Consider the following 21,061-nt stretch of genomic DNA (forward strand, 5'->3'; position numbering starts at 1 on the left):
ATGGGACTTCAAGTCATGATCTATTACTGTTCCCTGTCTGCCTATCAACAGATACCCTATCCTTATCAGTATTTTTTGCTTAAGTTGAATCCCTTTCTGTCCCTTATACAAATCTCCATAAAGCCAAGGTGCAACCTTTCAATATTCTTCTAAGGAATAAGGATAAGGAGGGGGGCACTATACATTCAGAAACCATTGCTGCTGAAACTGTAGAGCTTTAGTCTTCTGGCTGCCAGCTCGTGCACTATGTCACATGACAGTCTTGTGCTTATTTGTTATCCCATTAAATAATATCACTGTATATTGTACCTGTTTGGATGGAAACATAATGTGAGCATTTTTCAGCTGCCTGCTTCGCGCAGGGAGAGCAGACTAAGGGTTAAAAGGCTCCGGCTGCCTGATAATCCTCCACCGTTAAAAGCCCTCTAGAAAGATGTGAAATGTGTGAGGTAATCAGTAAAAGATTCAAGTGTGCTAGTGAGTGTGTGCACATACACCACTGAATGGACAAAAAGGGAGGGAAAAGAGTGACTAGAGGAGGGAAGAAACAGAGAACCAACACTCCTCCTCCTCCTCCTCCTCCTCCTCACTCTTTTTCTTTTTTTGCTCAGCCCTTTTCTCTCCTTCTCCTTTCTCTCTCCCTGCTGTGTCAATACAATGTAACCGAAAATTTCACTAGAGTTCCCTTTGAATAAAGGGAACATAGAGTCAGATCCAAGGATCACAGATATGACCTTTCTCCTTCCTTCACAGTCTTGTACTCCTCTGTCATCTGCGTGTTCTCTCCCATTATTAGTTTGCTGTAGTCTGTCTTTGTGGGCAGTAGGTCCACCTTGCGAGATACACCTCTGTGTTTCACTATGTTCATGACACCCTGACAAGTACATTTTCTATCCACACATCATGCCAGCATTGTCCATCTGTGAAAGCAGGTATAACTTCAAAAAATGACTCCCAAAAACCTGTAGGGTTGACAAATGCTTTTCTATAAATGTTAACGTTTGAGAACAAGAGCGTAGCAGCAACCCTCAGAGAGCTCCAGTTTTCTCTTTGGTCGCTCACTCCCATATAACTTATACCAATCTTTATGGTTCACTGTCGTGATTAAATCACTCTAAACATAATTAATTCTGAAATTGCCATGAGACTATTTCGAACACCGAGCTAACACAAAATTGCTGAAAATCAAAAACTATATGGAAAAAAATTTGCTTATCCTCCATGCAGAGGAAGAAACAAGATTAATAGTAAGTTTGATTTTCCTTTACTATTTAGCACACTTTTACCTGTTTGCATTTCACTGTAGTATCTCTGCTTTCTTTTAAAGTGAGTGTTTAGCATCATAGCTCAGTGTTAGAGCTTTTACTAGCATTTGTATGTCTTTCTATGCAGACAAAAAGCATGTGCCGGCTCCACACAAATATCACACACACACAGTGTTTCATGCCCATTGCAGTTTGTGGGTAGTTGGCCTCTTCCCTGCAGCCTCCCAGTGGAATATAGATGTTAACTGGCATTGTTGGGGGGCTGAGCTGAAGGTGGTTTTTAATAGCTCATGATTACTCTGGAGAGGGTAGCCTATAATTACAACCACAAATGATTTCACGCCCCTCATCCCCGTGATGTGCTCTTAACCTAATCACAGGGAACCACAGAAGGGGCGTACCGGAGGAATTGGAGCTTCAACAAAAGAGGTTTCCTCTTTGTTTGCTGACAGGAAATCAAGAGAATGAAATATGCTATGTTTCACCATATAAGTGTACTGTAGCGCTGAATAAAAAGTTGAGAGAGTTGTTCCATGTCTAATTTACTTATCATACAAAACCACAAACCTTTTGTGGTCATGCGTGTTGAAAAGGGTAGTGACAAAAAACACCTAAGTCATGTTCACATTACCTGCTGAAGTGACCCAAATTAGTTTTTTCTCCTTCCAGTAACTCAGATCAGATCTTTTCCAGAATGTATGAACAAAACATTGACTGTATACAGTATATATATGGACATCGTATCGCCACTACCCTCCACTATGCAAAAGTGAAGGCAGTTGCAACTGAGTAGTTGAGTGACATATCAGGCCACCAATCAAAGCTGTCAGATCATCCAAAATAGACCCCTTTTAATATCACTGAATAATTTTTTTAAACAAACTTACCAGAAAAAAGTTGCAACCTCCAGTGCCAACAACTGAAGCCAATGTGGAAGTATTAATACTTACAGTTTCTTGAATGGCCAGTTGAAGTTGCCTCCAAAAGGGAGTCAGTTCCCATAGACTCCCAGGGTTAAAATGCCCAACTTTACAGCAGAAATACAAGTGTTTATAGCCTGGTACAAAAAATGGTTTTATCTCTATAGTTGATTTCTCCTTCCTTGACAACTGTACAAAGGGTGAATTTTTATATAACTCAGCCTTTTAAATTATATTGAGACCTAAAGTTATGCATAATTAAGGCCATGGCTGCTTTGAGTGACAGGTGGGAGGGTCCCACCATAGGTGCTCTACCTCTTTGCCCATTTTTGGGTTAGCTGTAGCAGGCAGAGTGAAGCACTACCAATATGGCAACAGCCAGACTTTAGCTTCAAATCCGCTCTTCAGAAACCCAATGGGTGATGTCACAGAGGTCTTTTTTTAATATATAGTCAGTGTTCTTTTTCTAACACAGAGTAAAGACCTGCCATTTCCCAGACATATCACTGTGTCCCCTTCACTTCTCTTTTTACTCCACTGTACTGCATCACACGTGTTTGTCTACTTCTTTCTCAGCCATTTCTCCCATATAGCCAACTGACGTCATCCTTTCATCTCTTCCCGAAAAGCTTCAGAAGGTTTATTTGTCAATGCCTCATTTGTCTTTGCTTCTTCTTTTATCTATTAGATGTAGACTAGGAGCTTCCACACAAATCACAGTGAGACAAACATAGTGGGGCAACACGGGCATTAGCTGCATTGCAGAATGAAGGTACAGTGAGTTGCCACACTTTTACAACAGTTTATTGTCATTTTCTAAGAATTACTAACATCTTGACCTTGGTGTCCTCAAACATGGCAACAGACATACACCTTCACATGCTTAGATACTATTTAACAAGCAAACTGAGTTAGCATTCTGCTCACATCTCTTTTGCCCAGCCCATGCCAGCCAGACACACAAATGCACAATGGCCAGAATACATGTCTTTAATGGATGTGTAGACAAACAGAAGAATGCTGGGGAGAGGATGGTGCAAACCGTATGTCTGGCCACATCAGCCAGCCCTCAATAGAGATTGGCCAGGAACGCGTAAACTGGGCTTGAAGGAAAATAGTGAAACGGGGCTTCTCTTCTTCTTCTTCTTTGGTTGTGAGACTGAAAGAGAAAATACTGGAAGGTGAACAAGTGCCTGACACTTCCCCAAAGCTTTAACATTTCCATTACAGTTAAACTTTATAGACATTAAGCATGCAACAGTAGAATCAAGTTACGTTTCTCGATCAATATAAAATCCCTGTCAGACAAACCCCAGTACTGCATCCTAAGCACAACCATCATGTTTTAAATGTGTCCTTTTGAATTGATTTTAAACAACAATTGTTTAAAGTTAAAATAACTTTTAGCTTTATCACCATTTCCCTTATGTTTACTTATCATCCATTGGTTTCAACTGTTTTAAATAGCTTGTCACTGATCTTAGCTTAATTTATAATTTCTTTTCACCAACTATTTCATCATTAGTGGCATTACCATGTGTACCTACTTTTTACAATTTATCCTTTACGTTTAGCTGTTTCCTAAAAAAAATCTGAAATATTTCCATAAAAATTGTTTGATAAAACCAACATGTGGAAACTGAGATAATTCAAAGCAAAACTCCAGGATGCTGCTGTAATCACTTTTCATATATTTTTTTTTAGATAAATCAAGTTTTCCAAGCAAATGGCATATAGTTTTTCAGTAGTACAGTATCTATTGTTTCCTCCAATAAAATACAAGAAACATGTCACCTTCCATTTTCCACATTAATATTTCCCTTAATGATGTTCTGTGGCCTCAGTGTTGGAGGTGCCCCAGCTGTCTCCTTCAGTCAAAGAGTAAACAATCTGAGAGCTCTCTGCAGCCACAGACACGGCTCGCCTTGGCCTGTTACTCTCCCCTCCACTAATTGACCATGGGCCAAAGGACAAACCTCAGCCCTTCTGCTGCGTCTCTCCCCCGCTCCCTCTCATCCTGTTTGTGCATGTCTTCCATCACTGCTGTCCTTCTCATCACTCCCATATCATCTTTCATCTGCTTTTTCAAAAATCGTCAGTGGCTCCATCTCGCTCTTCCCTCCTTTCATTCCTCTCACGTTCTTTCATTTAATCTTCTCCTCTCTTCTTTTGCCATTCTCCACTGTCTGCCAGAAATGTCTGCAGTCTTGCATAAGCAGCTGGACTGAGTTGCCGTGGGTCTGGTCCAGGTCTGGCTTGGGCTCAACCTGGCTCATTACAGAGAATACGCCTGTCTGTCCTGCCTCCTCCTCCTGTACTTCTCCTTTATTGTCAGGGTCTATACAGGGTGAGTGTGTGGATTTAGATGGTGAAACCCAATGTTTCTGGAATCAGAGGCAGAGACACTGGCTATGTTCACGCTCAACTAAGGATGTCCCTTTTCTGATTCTTTTCCTACATATGATGCAATTTTTATAATCAGAGAAAAGCACAAAATTCCAAACCTGATGTAATGTGTTATTATGTATCATACAGGAACATATGGGATCGATATGGGGGACCTTTTGAAAATGAATGAAGATACACCACATGTACATCTTGGGACAGGGGCAGCATTCTGGAAAAGAAGTGTGGTATTTACTGGCATACATTTCCTATTTTGTGTGGCTAAAACGTTGCTTAAATCATTTAGATCTCAATTTACTGACTGTGGTAATTCCGAATAGATAACCTTAGGGAGCTAAGGCTAACACTGCAGATGAATCCATTTCTGTTCTGTCTGTGCTTAAACTGATCACCAAAGTGGACGTTTGGATGTAGTTGAAGCATCTGCTGCTGTATGGGATAGTATTCTCTATGTGCAACTTTTATGTAAGCACATTATTTTAGTAATATTTGGACAAACCTTGACATGACACGAGTACAGCTCAACCCAGAGACTGATAGGACTTAGGGCAGTGATGGCACAGCAGCTGAAGGAAAGCAAAAGAGTTGATTTTAGCAATAATATGTAACTAAATAAATGGAACTGATGTCCTCTACCGCACACCAGACTGTGAGAACCCCTTCCCTAAAAAGGCCTCATGCAACAACATAAGCAAAAGTCAATGGAATGAATTAAACCTTGTGTAGGATGATTAATTGCCAAACAGCATATCACTAGATAAGGACATTATTTTATGGGGTTTACAGTTTACATGAGGGACATTCATTTTTACACTATTTACTCACTTTCCGGGAGCTGGTTCAGTGAAACATGAGCAGCACTGTCCAACTGTGGGTAATTGGCTCAGGTGAATTACACTATCTGAGATTCAGTCAAATCTACAAATAAAACATCTAAATCTAAATCTCTGTGCAGTAGCCTGAAAAAAATACATTTTTATTAAATTACATGTAGTATTTCTACATTTAATAGCTGCCTCTATTGACTTCTCTAAAAATTACTTGATTCCTGGGCTCCACTGATGTAAATTCTGTCACTTTTTAAAAACAATTTCTACTGTTGAACTTGTACAAAGTGTCTAACCATGCATGGAGGGCTTTGTTCCAGACGGAGAAACAACAACTGGGTCTTTTCATAGGGTGACAGTAGACTTCTGTGCCATGTTATAGAGCCCTTAGAACTTGTTTCTCTCTACATTCATGACTGCTGACCCCTGACTGTCAGCCTGTTGCTTTCAAATTCACTTCATTGGTGCGACCATAGCTTAGAGACGGAAAAACGGGCTTTGCTTTCTATTCACAGTGCTGGGTGTTAGTAGCCGCTATTCACCTACCTTTAAAATTGACAAAAGCATGACATTAAGATGAAAACAGATTGTCATTATAATAATGCTTTTTTAAATAAAATGCATCAAAATAACTGAATTGTATCTAAATCACAAAATACAGTTGTTGCACAAGTAACTGAAGAATAATAAGATAACCTTGCAGACAGAGCAGGCAAGATGTACAATGCAGCCCCAGGCTACAACTATACATGGAAAGCTGAAGAATGACTTCAGTGTGGCTCCGCTGTCCGAGTGTTCCATCAAGGCTGGAAGAACAAACTGGTCCAACAATGACAGGTCAGTTATGTAGGTTGTCTAATCAAAGGACTTTTGATGAAACAGGTGAACTTATTTAAATAAAAAGGGCAACAGGAGATATTCTATCTACACGGATTAACTTCTAGTGTCATAAATATGCTTTTAGATCAGCGTTACCTTTTGTAGGTATGATCGCACACAAAACATTTGTATCTGTCCTCAGTTACTGCACAAATGGCTTTATAAAAAGGTGAATAGCCAATAATATACATGCTCAAATCTACATGTTGTGTACATCTGAAAAAAAATAATTTATTTGGAGGGAAAGCAAAGAAACTGCCAGACAGAAATGAACAGAAAGTTAAAGGCTGGGACATTTTCAAGCACAAGGCTCTGAGCTAATGTCTGTGTCTGTATCAGCAGCTCATACAACCATGTTTCAAAGCAAGTGTGATTTTGGCACAAAATTGCTTTAATGATTACAAGCTCTGGTAGAATGGTGGATTTCAGCAAAATGTTTCAGCAAGTATCAGATGGATTACCATGGCACAAACGCCCATGTTCATGCCAAGAATTGTAATAAGTTTAGTGATTTAGCACCATAACTTAATGATGAGACACCTAGATAGCTAAATTAGCTGAATTACATACATCAGCAGAACAAAGTTTGCACCATATACACAAGGACAGTATATGCATGAGGTCGGTGGTTCGGGTTGGGCTGCCAACCTATGTTGCAGGCCTGCTCCTCTATCTCCCCCTTTCCTCACACACTTCCCCCATTAAATAATAATAATAAAAAAAATCATCGAAAAGAATCATGGAAAGAATTGTGATTTTTTTATGAGAATTTTGACTCATCTATGAGAAAAAAGTCAGAACTGGAATAAATGTTTTACAGTGGCCCTTATAGCTCTTATAGTGTTCAGACAGAATCCAGGATGAATTTTAGATGTGGCGTTTTGCATACAAAGTCTTTTGGAATTCAAACCTTTGTTTGAATATGGAAAAAAGTAATTTTCAAAACTACAACGACTTCTCTAAGCACAGCAGACCGTGTGAATTAGTTTGCCTGGGGTAGCCTGACTTGACGTGAAAACACACAAGGTGAAAGTGTGTAACTGAGTGGGGCTTCATGCTGCATGTGCATATTGTAAGTAGAACAGCTGACCCGAGGGTATGCTACAACAAGGGTACATTTTATTAGACCACTAATTGGCCATGAAGGGCACCCTGTGCCATTAGGGACCACATGTTTACTTTCATCTTGCTTTATTCAGGTATTAGGTTGGTAACTTTATACATTCTCTTAAATCTGTAATGTGCACAATGAATTCCCTTACTTAGCTTATGTAACCTAGCTTGAGGTTTACATCATTATGCCCTAAGACAAATTGAGGTCTATTTGTGCTCTTCGGAGTTGTAAAGTGCTATATAAATAAAGTTTATTATTATTTAATTTAAAGAGTGTTCCCATTGCCTATTATTCATATATCATTGTTTCATTTGTTACACTGCTGCTACTTCTGCCTTTTATTTCCTTACTCATACCAGTTCATTTTGCTACCAGCATCAATGTCTCCAGTGTCTTCTCCTTCTCAGTAACCTCTTCTCCCTCTTACTTTACCTGCTCTTATTTTCTCCAATTCATTTAAAACTCTGCTTTCGCCCCAAGCTGCTGCCTCTCGTCTTCCTGGTCTCTGTCATGTCTGTGCTGTTCTTTCATCACCCCTCCATCACCCCTCCATCTCAGTCCCTCCATCTTTTTCTCTCACTTCTATTGCTTTTTTCCCTTCACCTTTTCCCAGCGGTGGTCTTGGATTGCTTTGTTCTCCAGTGACTAATTTGACTGTGCTACTTGCCAACCTAGCAGCGGGTGTTCTGTGTGTGTGTGTGTGTGTGTGTGTGTGTGTGCTGCACGTCTCCCCTGCCAGCTGCTGTTATACAACATTAGTTCTTGTCTTTACACACAAACACCTCACTTGCCAAAAAATATACGCACACACACACACATAATCATCTTAATGTGCACCATCATGTTATTTAATCACTGTTTCATTCATTCATTTGATTGTTTATATGGTTGTGTGCAGGCTGTTGCTTTATCAGCATTTAAGTTAGTAGTAATGATATGTAATCTCAGTGATGGTAAATTGTTATACGAGGTTTAAACTGTATATACCCTTTTTCACTCTCTATGTGACAGAAAGGTGGACAGGCAATTGGGTCCAGCAAGCACAGTCTAATCAGCCATCAAGCATGAGATCCTTAAGTGGCTCTGAAAAGAAGGGACACACGCAAATAACATTCATAGGAATCTACCAACCCAAATCACATGCAAATGCATATGTACAAACCATCAGACACACTGATAGCTATCATCATGTTCTAATGGGACTGTGTTGAACTCAGAGCAGCAGAGCACACGATGTGCTAACAGACTGATGTGCTAAGCACATATCCGCACAGAGTCACACAGACATGCACAAATACACATGGCTCATATGAGCCTGATACCTTACCTGTCAGAGGCAGGTGTGGTCTCAGAGGACCCAATCAGTTTTAATTAACCCCTTGTGGTGGAGAGTGGATAGGGTGGGGGTGTGGGAGAGAGAGAGAGCAGGAATCGAATGAGAGAAAACCAAGTCAAGATTCATTTTTGCTTGTCACTGCGGAAGAGAACGATGAGAGATGGGAATTAACATGGGAAAAAGCTAATAAACATCTGCCTTTCTTACAAATGTTTCTCAGAATTTACTAAAAGTTGGCAGGTATTTAATTGATAATAATGCCAAAAAGGCAAACAATTTGGTATTAATTATAAGGAAACATGGAGAAATTATATTTTAATTTTTAAGAAATAACTATGAAATAGTATGCATGAAATTCTACATTTTTACAATGTCATTGTGATGTGTAAAATTGTAAAATATTATTCTTGGGCTAAATGACAGTAATAGACCAGATTTAGCTGGCAAAAATTAAATGTGTTCCAGCTGATGCTGATTAGTGATGACAAATTTTTGTTGATATAAATGTCAACCTGTTTGGTTTCCATGTTCACATTCAAAATAAGAGCTTGTTGGACATTTGGGCCGACCTGCTTTGGGTGTGGTGGTGCTGTGCTGTAATCATTATGTCATACATAACCTCTGTGTATGAATCTCGAACAAGCTTTGTCTTATGAACTATGTAAAGTTGGAGAACTGAGATTAATTTGAAATTTCAATGTATCGTCTCCCAAAATACTGTTATCAATTTCAGCTCAATGAAGTTGACTAATGGGCACTGCACGGTCAAATTTAAGATAATTTGTTTTCTATCCATCACAAATTGACAACATAATAAGGCCCATTTAGTAGCTGTTCGGGAGCTTTCAATCACATCACATGATTCTATAGAATTGCAGATGTTGAAATGCTCAGTGTTTTCTGAAGGGTTTCTCATCTATGTTGGCTTAAAGGATTTAAGGCAAATAAGCATGGAAATGGTTACGCTGCAGGCACAAATCTCAACTCAATTCAAAATCTATAGCAGATTTTGGCTCAGTGTGTCAGTGATCTACACCATTATCATCATCATCCAAACTGTTATGTTACTGTCTTCATCTTACCAGATGAATGGAGAGAAGACAACGGTGTAGGGTGTCTGACTCGGACACAATGGCAGCTCCTGTTTGTGTTGTGTCTTCTCACACACCTCTCAAAGACACGCAGCCTCGCCAACACATCCATTATTGAGGGACTGGTGGGTAGTACAACTAAGGCCCGGTAGATAGGGTGTCGCTCTGCAATCAGCCTTCTGTAATCAGAGGTGAGAAAGCCAGGATGAGGTCATGGTTGGTAAACAGATGTCGACAAGTTACAGTTTACAGTGAAGGCTGTATGAAGTTGAATATGAAGAGGTTTAGAGGTGAAATATTGCACACTAGACCTGGCTCATTACAGAGAATACGCCTGTCTGTCCTGCCCCCCCCCCCCCCCAAAACACACACAACACACACAGAAGCTGTGTGTGCTGTGTACAGCTCTGCCAGTAAGCTAAATGCGCCACCGCCTTACGAAGCAAATCGCAGTTAATCAAATGAGAGCCCTCAGCAGTGCGCACCATAGAGAGGAGAATGGAAGAACAGTGTGTGCGTATGTCTGGAGGAGAGGATGGTGGAGGCAGTCTAGTGGCTTCAAGAGGTCCCAGATAGTAGGCGGAGGAGGAAGGACACACACACACACACACACACGCACACCAGTACAACCGTGTTCTGCTGTCAAAGTCACACAAGCATGGATGGATGCACATACTCGTGTATTACACACACAGATACATAAATGCACATGCACACATCTAAAGGCTTTTGTCTGCCTTTATTTACTTTCCAATATATCTCCTTGACTTTCTCAATCTTTTGTTACCACATAAGTGACCCTGAGGAAAAAAATATTAAATACTGCAGAAAAAATAGTAAAAGACTTTTCATTAAATCCAAGGTCTAGCATTTTGATTTGTGCTAATTTGTCAAAAATGTTCAATTTATGGTTGAAATACAGACAATTCTTCTAGTTCAGTTTTTTCAACCAGGGTTTCTTGTACCCCAGGTTCCAAAGTTGTCAGGGGAGTAGCGCAGCTAATTTTAAAAATTGGAAACTAGGAGTTAGAAGATCCAGACTAGTTTTCTGCTCTGCTCCTTGGCACTGATATTGACACTGTATGAGTGGCAGAGCTCCAGCTTTGTCCTGGCTCACTAGCTACACTGTCCTCCATGCTCATCATCCTGACACGCTGCCCTCTGGCTAGCCCTCTGTGTGTGGGTGTGAGCATGTTTGACCATGTGAGAATGCATGCAGTTGTATGAGTAATCTGTGGTTCTAGTATGTGTGAATGTGTGTTTAGTGTGGCAGCTGTGTGCCCTCCTCCTGCCTGCCTGTGGGACAAACAGCGACCACAGAGACCAAAGGCATAGGACAGGAATGTCTTTCAGCAACCAGGAGGTGGATGCCAGGATGCACACATATATTCACACACAAGCCAAAAGAACATACTGACACCCACATTTAGTATTTATCTGTACATTTTTTATGAATAGTAATTGATCTATCAGTTCAAGTTCTGATGTATTTTCTTTATTTAGAAAGCTCCATTTATCCAGGTTTATGTTACAGACAACACATATGTATCCTTAAGACCTGGTCACACCAGCACTGCACAGCAAAAATCATTTCAGTGGAATCACTATAATCAGTAGAGTTCAACTTTGTGAACTTTATTCATTTGCACTGTTGTCCAGTTGCAATTTGTATTGACGCTGCTGAGCTGGGAATGGAGAGTCAGAGAAAAACAGAAAAGGCTAACACAGCTTAGCTGTGCAGCCCCATCCTGTCTCATAAAACATATTATTGCAGAATCTGGCTCTTGTAACCCTCCGGTTGTGTTCACCTCCCGCCCCTTACTTTAGTGTTCCCAGTCAAAATTGACTGGTCTGTTTTAACTGCTCTTAAATTAGCACAAAACCATTTTTCACCACCAAATTTTTATTCAACATTTTTTAGCTGTGAACAATGTCTCAAAGTAGTGTTTAACATGAATTTATAGAATTAGACATAAAATAACTACAGTGAAAATACAAAATGAACATGTAATGTAAAAAATAAATGGAAAACCAAAGACCAAACTCAACATGAAGTCGTGTGTGTGTGTGTGTGTGTGTGTGTGCATGTGAATTCATGCATAGTGGCATGTGACACTCGGGTCAGAGTGGGCCTTGCAAACATAGGCATCACATTTGCAGCATCTCAGGCTTGTTTTGTTGTCTCTAGGGGCACAGAGCTCACAACGCTTCCTTTTCTGCCCATGTCCTTGTTGGGGGAGAGCAGCCAGGGCTGGGGCTGGGGCTTGCACACTCCTAACCAGACTGGCAGAGGCTGGTGTGCGGGGAATGTGCTGGCGCCGTTGAATAAGAGGAGTCACCAAAGCTTTCCCCAGCTCTGCTAGGAAAAGTCTCCTCTTGAAACTCTTCCCCTGAATCCAGGTTGGGTCAATGGCTGTCCACACCACATATGCGTTGAAAGCAGACACATCAAGGATGTTGTGGAACAGTGCCACAGGCCAGCGGGCTGTCAGTCGCTTACAGGTGTATGTACCAGTAAGCTGCAATAAAAGGAACAATAAATAAGAGATTGGGAACAATATTGAATCTGTCGTACGCACGCTTGGAGGTCTACCAGGTCGATTTCTCTCCAGGTGTCCCCAAACACACGCTTCCCCTCCAGGTTTGTCATCTCCTGTATAATTCCCTCAATGGACTCTGGTTGGAAGATGAACTTGATGTCATCCACACAAGATGTCGCATACCGTGTTGGCCCTGGCATCATCTTTATGATGTTTTCCACTCTCGCTCTACTTCCTCTGTCCTGGGGGGATGAAGACCAGATCAAGTGTCCACTCTTGGACTGGAATGCCTCCTCAGCTGCCTGTTCTTCAGGTGCCTCTCCCTCTCCATCTGTTGACTGGTCAGTCTCCTCAAAGTCTGGATCAAAATCTGTGTTGTCTTCCACTTCCGAGACATCCTCCTCTATCTCTGGTTCAATTTCAGTGCCCTCTTCATCATGTCCAAAAACCTGGACCAGAACCTCTTCGACAGAGAACCGCTTGGTGAGTCGCCTACTCATTGTGCTCAGAGTAAAAGGAGTGCAAGGCAAACATCAAGCTATTTATATGGGGTCTGTGTGAAGATGATACATTGATTAGTCTGGAAGGTGTGGTTCACGTGGGAGGATCGGCACATAAGCGTGGGAAAGAGATGTGTACCCGCAAAAGACATTGTTCAGTCTGAAATGTGTGTGTGAGTGAGTGAGTTGGGGTGGTTTGTATGGGGATGTTTTCTGTCTGATGGATGAATATAGTCTGGATACCCATTCATTTCCTATGGCGGTCAGTTTTGACCGGGAACACCACAGGTGTAACAAGGTTGATTAAAACACTCATTAAAATTCAATGAAAGAGGTGATCATCACTTTTATATGTTCAAGTGCATAGTGTGGAGGATATCATAAGGCCTTGAGGCAATCAGATGTAAAACATAATATTTATGAGTGTTTTAAATTGTAAATCGGTCAGATTTGACCCGAACACGACAGGAGGGGTAAACAAAGTGATTTATACGGACAGTGGAACATCAATCAGGCAGGTTTAACTTTCTCTGTCTGGTGGCCATGTGGACCGTTATGCCCCCACCCCAACCCATCAACCGGCGGGGACAGTAGTGAGCAAACTGCTGCTTGGCACACCAGAACCAAGAGAAGAAGATACTGAAATGCACTTAAATAAGCCACATGCAGGTGAGATTTGTGCTTTAATGGAGGTGTCTGTCAAACATCATGGTCCACTTTTTCAAGAGAAAAGACTTAAGGGTGGTTACTAAGTGGTTGAGTTTGCATTTGTGCATCAGGTTTGTTTGCTCATCTCTGTTAAAGTGTCATGCACAGCTGTGCACCGGCTGCTTCTGTGAGATGTATCCAGGACTGTCTCAGTCCTAAAAGGGGCTAGTATTGCCTTTGTCAGGCAGTATTAACAAATTGTTGTGCGGTTTTTCAGTTTCCTGTCCACTTGTGTCATTTCTGGAATCAGGAATACGGAAATGCTGCTACACAACAGCTGCAAAAGGTGACACTGGAGCAACCGCTATGTCAGTTTCAAATTCTGCAACCTGAACGCAGTTATATTAACAGAATAACCATAATAAGATCCTGGTTACATCCATATTGTCACAGTCCCACAACAGCAACGAGAAACTTTTCTATTGCAATATCATGAAATTACAAATACATGATACTGTGTTGTTGGTGTGGACTGTAATATAAAAAGGTGTTTCTGTGAAAAATGACCTGGGAGAACTGGGAGATCCTTTGTCAGGAGCCTTACATATATAAGCTTTAGCTGTACTTTAGTATTTTGTCAGCATTGTACAGTAGCTGAATAAACCTTTGTGAAGTTAGGCCTACATTGCACTACCTGCAGTAATTTTTACAGTGCCTTGCGAAAGTATTCGGCCCCCTTGAACTTTGCGACCTTTTGCCACATTTCAGGCTTCAAACATAAAGATATAAAACTGTAATTTTTTGTGAAGAATCAACAACAAGTGGGACACAATCATGAAGTGGAACGAAATTTATTGGATATTTCAAACTTTTTTAACAAATAAAAAACTGAATAATTGGGCGTGCAAAATTATTCAGCCCCTTTACTTTCAGTGCAGCAAACTCTCTCCAGAAGTTCAGTGAGGATCTCTGAATGATCCAATGTTGACCTAAATGACTAATGATGATAAATAGAATCCACCTGTGTGTAATCAAGTCTCCGTATAAATGCACCTGCACTGTGATAGTCTCAGAGGTCTGTTTAAAGCGCAGAGAGCATCATGAAGAACAAGGAACACACCAGGCAGGTCCGAGATACTGTTGTGGAGAAGTTTAAAGCCGGATTTGGATACAAAAAGATTTCCCAAGCTTTAAACATCCCAAGGAGCACTGTGCAAGTGATAATATTGAAATGGAAGGAGTATCAGACCACTGCAAATCTACCAAGACCTGGCCGTCCCTCTAAACTTTCAGCTCATACAAGGAGAAGACTGATCAGAGATGCAGCCAAGAGGCCCATGATCACTCTGGATGAACTGCAGAGATCTACAGCTGAGGTGGGAGACTCTGTCCATAGGACAACAATCAGTCGTATACTGCACAAATCTGGCCTTTATGGAAGAGTGGCAAGAAGAAAGCCATTTCTTAAAGATATCCATAAAAAGTGTCGTTTAAAGTTTGCCACAAGCCACCTGGGAGACACACCAAACATGTGGAAGAAGGTGCTCTGGTCAGATGAAACCAAAATCGAACTTTTTGGCAACAATGCAAAACGTTATGTTTGGCGTAAAAGCAACACAGCTCATCACCCTGAACACACCATCCCCACTGTCAAACATGGTGGTGGCAGCATCATTGTTTGGGCCTGCTTTTCTTCAGCAGGGACAGGGAAGATGGTTAAACTTGATGGGAAGATGGATGGAGCCAAATACAGGACCATTCTGGAAGGAAACCTGATGGAGTCTGCAAAAGACCTGAGACTGGGACGGAGATTTGTCTTCCAACAAGACAATGATCCAAAACATAAAGCAAAATCTACAATGGAATGGTTCACAAATAAACATATCCAGGTGTTAGAATGGCCAAGTCAAAGTCCAGACCTGAATCCAATCGAGAATCTGTGGAAAACTGCTGTTCACAAACGCTCTCCATCCAACCTCACTGAGCTCGAGCTGTTTTGCAAGGAGGCATGGGCAAAAATTTCAGTCTCTCGATGTGCAAAACTGATAGAGACATACCCCAAGTGACTTACAGCTGTAATCGCAGCAAAAGGTGGCGCTACAACGTATTAACTTAAGGGGGTTGAATAATTTTGCACGCCCAATTTTTCAGTTTTTTTATTTGTTAAAAAAGTTTGACATATCCAATAAATTTCGTTCCACTTCATGATTGTGTCCCACTTGTTGTTGATTCTTCACAAAAAATTACAGTTTTATATCTTTATGTTTGAAGCCTGAAATGTGGCAAAAGGTCGCAAAGTTCAAGGGGGCCGAATACTTTCGCAAGGCACTGTATGTACTGAAAACCCAAGTAGAGTGTATGTACTGTACATGAGAACAGCTACTGGAAAACAACAGGACACATCATTTAGAAATCCAGTGGACAACACAAAGCAGCAGTACACAGGTCACCGTTCACAATCAAGTGATCCCTACGACTGACTGACTGACTGAGTAAGGCCACTGAAGAAGATGTGCAGTGGACAGCGCACCTGTACTTACTGTACTAAGAATGCTCAGTTAACTTCACTCACCCACAATAACAGCAACACTGTCAGTGAGGTATGGAGAATACTTTGTACAAGTACAAGAAAACGCTGAAGGTCATGGCATGGGAACGGTGCTCCGAGCACCTATAAGTGTAACAGATATAATGGAAATTGTTTATGATGTTGCTGTATCGCTCATTAAGATTATCGTTACGGGGCGGGAAAAAGACACAGTGAATGTGACATATAAACCCTGAGCAGGGTGAATAGAGCCTCCTTGGCCTTACAGAACCTCCAGACATAATCATAATTGCTGTGAGTGTGTGTGCTGTTGTGTTTGCGCTCATTTGCTCCCCTGCATCTGTCTACACTGCATGCCCTGAATAAATAAAATTAGCACATCAAACCTGAAACACAATCTAGAGGGTCCCCAGCGGGGTCATAGCACACCGAAAAATTGGACAACTGGCCTTCATTAGTCATCACCACATTTGAAGGAAAAAAGGCTCTTCTGGACAAAAACTCCATCAGTGAGGCTTTTCATGAGATAATGCCAAAAACATTTTGTTCTTACAGCAACCTTGTTCTTGTTGTATGTAAACATGGCCGTGTGCACACTTTGACCATTTGAACAAGTAGGTAAAACCATAATCTTTGTAAATGAAAGCAAACCTCCTCATCATACCACACCTCAGTCCTTTTATTCAAATTTACCATCCACATCTCCTTTCAAAATGGAACAGATGATCTAAATGGAACCCTCATTAGCATTTCATGCATAAACAACAGTCTTTTAGAAAGACTGTTTAAGTGTATTTCCTGCCTAAGACCCTCCTCTTGTGCCAAGCCAGACTGGAGAGGCATTAACAGCTGAATATCATCCCGGTCTCTTCTCCCTTAATATGTGATGAGGGCTTGGAAACCAGAGATGGATGACAATTTTCTGCCAGTTCAGAAAGGTGAAGGTAACTCTACTGATGGTGCTGTTCTGACATATGTGTTCAGTTCCTGCTTCCATGCAGGTCAATGTGACACTTACGTTTATGCGCAATCACTCACACTCAGGGGTTCCTCAGGGGCAATAAAACAAGCTTAGGGCGTATTCCCGCTGCCACTTTTTGCTTTGTGCCACAGTGAGGGATCTAATTAGTGAGGGACCCCCGTCACGTGTTTGCTATCTACTGTTCTCCATAAAGAATAGCCCTGCCATTATTCCCAATAAATGGGGAGCTGAATCCTTTGTCTGGGTGCTTCTTTAGCAAAGCTGGTTGACCTTGTTTATGCCTGACTCTAATCAGGAGCAGTCTAGAGGGTGCCATGATGGTAATAAAACAGAATACACCATCTTCTTCTCTCTGTCTATGCCTATGCACTCCTCTGTGTAACCCTAACGCACAAACACACACACACACAGACCAATGCAGAGCTTCCCAGAGGGGCAGCAAGGAGGAGGAGGTTATAAAGCATTATAAGCCAGGTTAGCCTACAGTGACAGCCCAGCTTGTTACTACTTCTTTGAGCAGGTCCGCGTGCTGGGCAGTCCCAGCCTCTCATCCAACACGCTGAATAGAACCACGGGGCTCTGGCTCCACAGAGATAGTGTTATCTGGGCTGCCGCAGGCCTCCAATCGCAGACATGTACACACACTCTCAGTGAGCAGCACACACAGACAAAGAAACCTGTGGACTAACACAAACATTATGGGCATATAATGTAACTGCCCATGAGCACATGTGCACATGGTCACAGACAAAGACAATTGTGTAGTACAATGTAGTACCTCTTCACCCTTCAACTTGACAGCAATAGTGACACTGATGCTTTTTCTCCATCTTTTACATTTCCTCTGCAAACAGAAGGAACCTCTAGGTGTCCAGCTACTATCAAATGGTTCATGACTGTCACAGAATCAGCTTTTCTATCAGCTGGAGTGATTTTTTCACTGCAGGGTGGTCAGCAGTCACACGTCTCAGCCTCAAATCTGGCTGTAGTCCCTGCTGTTTTAAGGAATCTGAGTTATTCCACCCATTCCTGGAGATCTCCACACATGACCTGTTGCCTCTGGGAGCCCCGAGCCAGAGGGACGGGGATAAGCCGCATTTCTCCCTTTTCCTCCAACAGTTTCAATTAAAAAGAGATTTGAGATGGAAAATCACATTTTCATACAGGGCCTGCAACCAAAATCCTGGAAGAGATTGAGATTAGATGTGGCAGTACATTTTGCATACTTTTCCTAACAGATAACCAGATGTCTTCTTTTTCTTTAGAATGTTGTAGGACCCCAGGTGGGGTGGGCTGCCCAGGTGGATGCATGGCCTTAAACTCTTCATATTCTATAAATATAGAATATAAATCACATCATTTTGTAATCAGCATGAGTCTTTCTCTAATTTCTAATTGTATTTACTTTCCATAACAGTAATTTGTAGTTGATAAAAGTGTTTGTTTGTCCTCTCATTAAACTGAATTGACCCAGAAACACACAATCAAAACTTATTGAGCTGTAAAAAAAAAGTGAGGCTACTACAGACCTGGACATAGTGATTGTACTTTGCACGGCCCGTCCCTCAGTTATCTTTTTGATGAGTGATAATGAAGCTCAGGGTCCTCAGTCAGAAAACTCCTTTGTGATCTTTGCCTTTTTTAACTGTATATTGACTCTGAGCTAATTGATTTCTTCTTTTTTTTTAATTTATTCCCTTTTCATGTTTTTTAAAGATATCTTGCAGGGATGGCAGTGACTTTTTGTCATTTGGTCCACTGCCTTGTTCCAGATGGACATAACTGGATTTTTGTTGGGAGGTATTTTCTCCAGATATTCCTGCTTCTCAGTGGATGAATCCTACTGACCCTGGTGTCCACTGACCTTTCATCAGCTATCGCCAGCAGCTCAAAGTGAAACATTTCTACTGGCACAAAATGTGGTGAGCCTACTAACATTCATACTCCCTAAAGGATTAATCCAACTGACTTTGGTAACCCCTTTTCTTTCAGCACTCCCATGAGGTTGTTATTTGTGGTTTGCAGTGAAATGTCTTGTTACTGATTATGAAATCTGATACAGATGTTTGTGCTCTCAGTTCGATGGATTGTAATAGCTTTGGTGAGCCCTTAACTTTTCCTCTGTTGGTACGATCACGTCAGAATTTCTGTTGGTCCAGTTGACTAGTTTATGTCCAATGATAAACCTTGATACAGCTTTTATCTCCTGACTGTACAGGTGCAGAACTCCAACTCCCAATAAAATCTATTTATACCACGCTCCAACGTGTGTAGGTGTTTTAATCTCAGATACTTCACAAAATAAAGATACACTTTTGTGTTCTCATTCTTTCTTTAATTGACAACATTTATTGCATCAAGGCATGATTGCATTTTTAAACAGCTTTTAAAAAAGTACAAATGAAAACAACATGGTAAGAATAAAGAGTTCATATCAAACTTGATTGATGTGATACAACAGGAAAATCTGGCCTTTAAGAGATGAATTTCTGTATCTGCTCAACCTTTGTGCTCCCAGACCAGCAATTATTATTCTTATGTCATTTGAAATTCAGATTCATGAATACAAACCATACAAATTAAAAAGACATACACCAATGTAATCAATAAGAACTAATGAAAATCCATCACCTAGTGACATAGAGCTCTTCTTATTAATCAACACAAAAACACCAATGAACTGCATATTCTTCATCGACAAATTTGGAGAAATATAATCAACAAATGCTCACTTTTGTATATATTTGGAAAGCAAACCAGTACGTTTAAGCAGATAAAACTCTAGCACGGCTGACTTATTGCAGTGTTGAGTTCTGTGTTCAAAAGGAAACCGATATGGAAAATTACAGCATATATGCATCATTTTCATTATGGTCAGTAAAGGTAAGAAAACATCATTTTAATACCATTTAAAAAAACAAAAACTAAGCCTCCTGAAAAAAACAAAACATTGTCCTGCTTTTCTAAAACTGCGGCCTATCAAAGTGCATAATGTTCAATTTCATGATTCAGTTTCAGGTCTGCGCCTCTTTTTGCTTTGCAATACATAAGTGTAGACAAATGGCAAATGTTCCTGCCTAGCTTCATGTTATATATTTTATATTAAATTGATTATATAACAAAGTCATAAGTGACCGATTTCTATAGACTATAAGGTTTTCCTGTCTGCATCATGCTCCGATAGCTTCACCTTTTATCATCACACATTTGACCGTTGAGATGAATGGCTGATTTCACCATATGTTAGTAAAAAATGTTAAATGCTAATGTAGCAAAATAGTATCCTGTGTGTCTTCTCAGTCTCATATGGACAGTGCTTGTTTGTGTAGAGTGTGTTGAAGGACAGTGGTTGGGTTTTCTTCTGTCACTGTGGACAAATAGCTGCAGCTTACCCTTCAGTCCAGTTCAGCACTCATTAGAACACATTCTCCTATTACCAACCACCTCGTATTTGAACTCCTACAGTTTCACTAAATCCAGCATAAAGGATGTCCTGTCTTGTGTACACTTCTTTATTGTCTTTCCTTGTGAATAAGCCATTTGCTGCCATTCATTCTAGAGTGATATAATCATTCATAGTCTGCAGGAAACTTTAATTTGATTTATCAAAGTTGCTCTGTTGTGTTGTCATTTCATTATGCCTAATATACTAGCTCTGCATCGCATTATGCAGTGCTTCCAGTCAATCATCTGACAACCTCAGGAAGAAATGGGAGGCTGCGCCAGGAAATAGTCCCTAATCATGTCATCAGAAAGGTCTTTTTTAAGGACATCTTTGTTAGCTGGTAGTTCAGGATCAAAACTGGTTTGACATGATCATGTATGTATTTTAACAAAAAACCACAATGTTGCAAAAAAAATGTACAACTGCAGTGTACTGCAGAATGATTGGAGGAAATTTAGAAGTATCTGTGTTGTAGCTCTACCTGTCACCAGTGTTATCCTTGTGGGGGTAATGTGGAGTTAGACCAGCAATTATAGATGTTCTGGGTGCAATTAGAACTC

This window comes from Monopterus albus, unplaced genomic scaffold (genome assembly GCF_001952655.1).
Source record: "Monopterus albus unplaced genomic scaffold, M_albus_1.0 scaffold171.1, whole genome shotgun sequence".
NCBI classification, from domain to species: domain Eukaryota; kingdom Metazoa; phylum Chordata; class Actinopteri; order Synbranchiformes; family Synbranchidae; genus Monopterus; species Monopterus albus.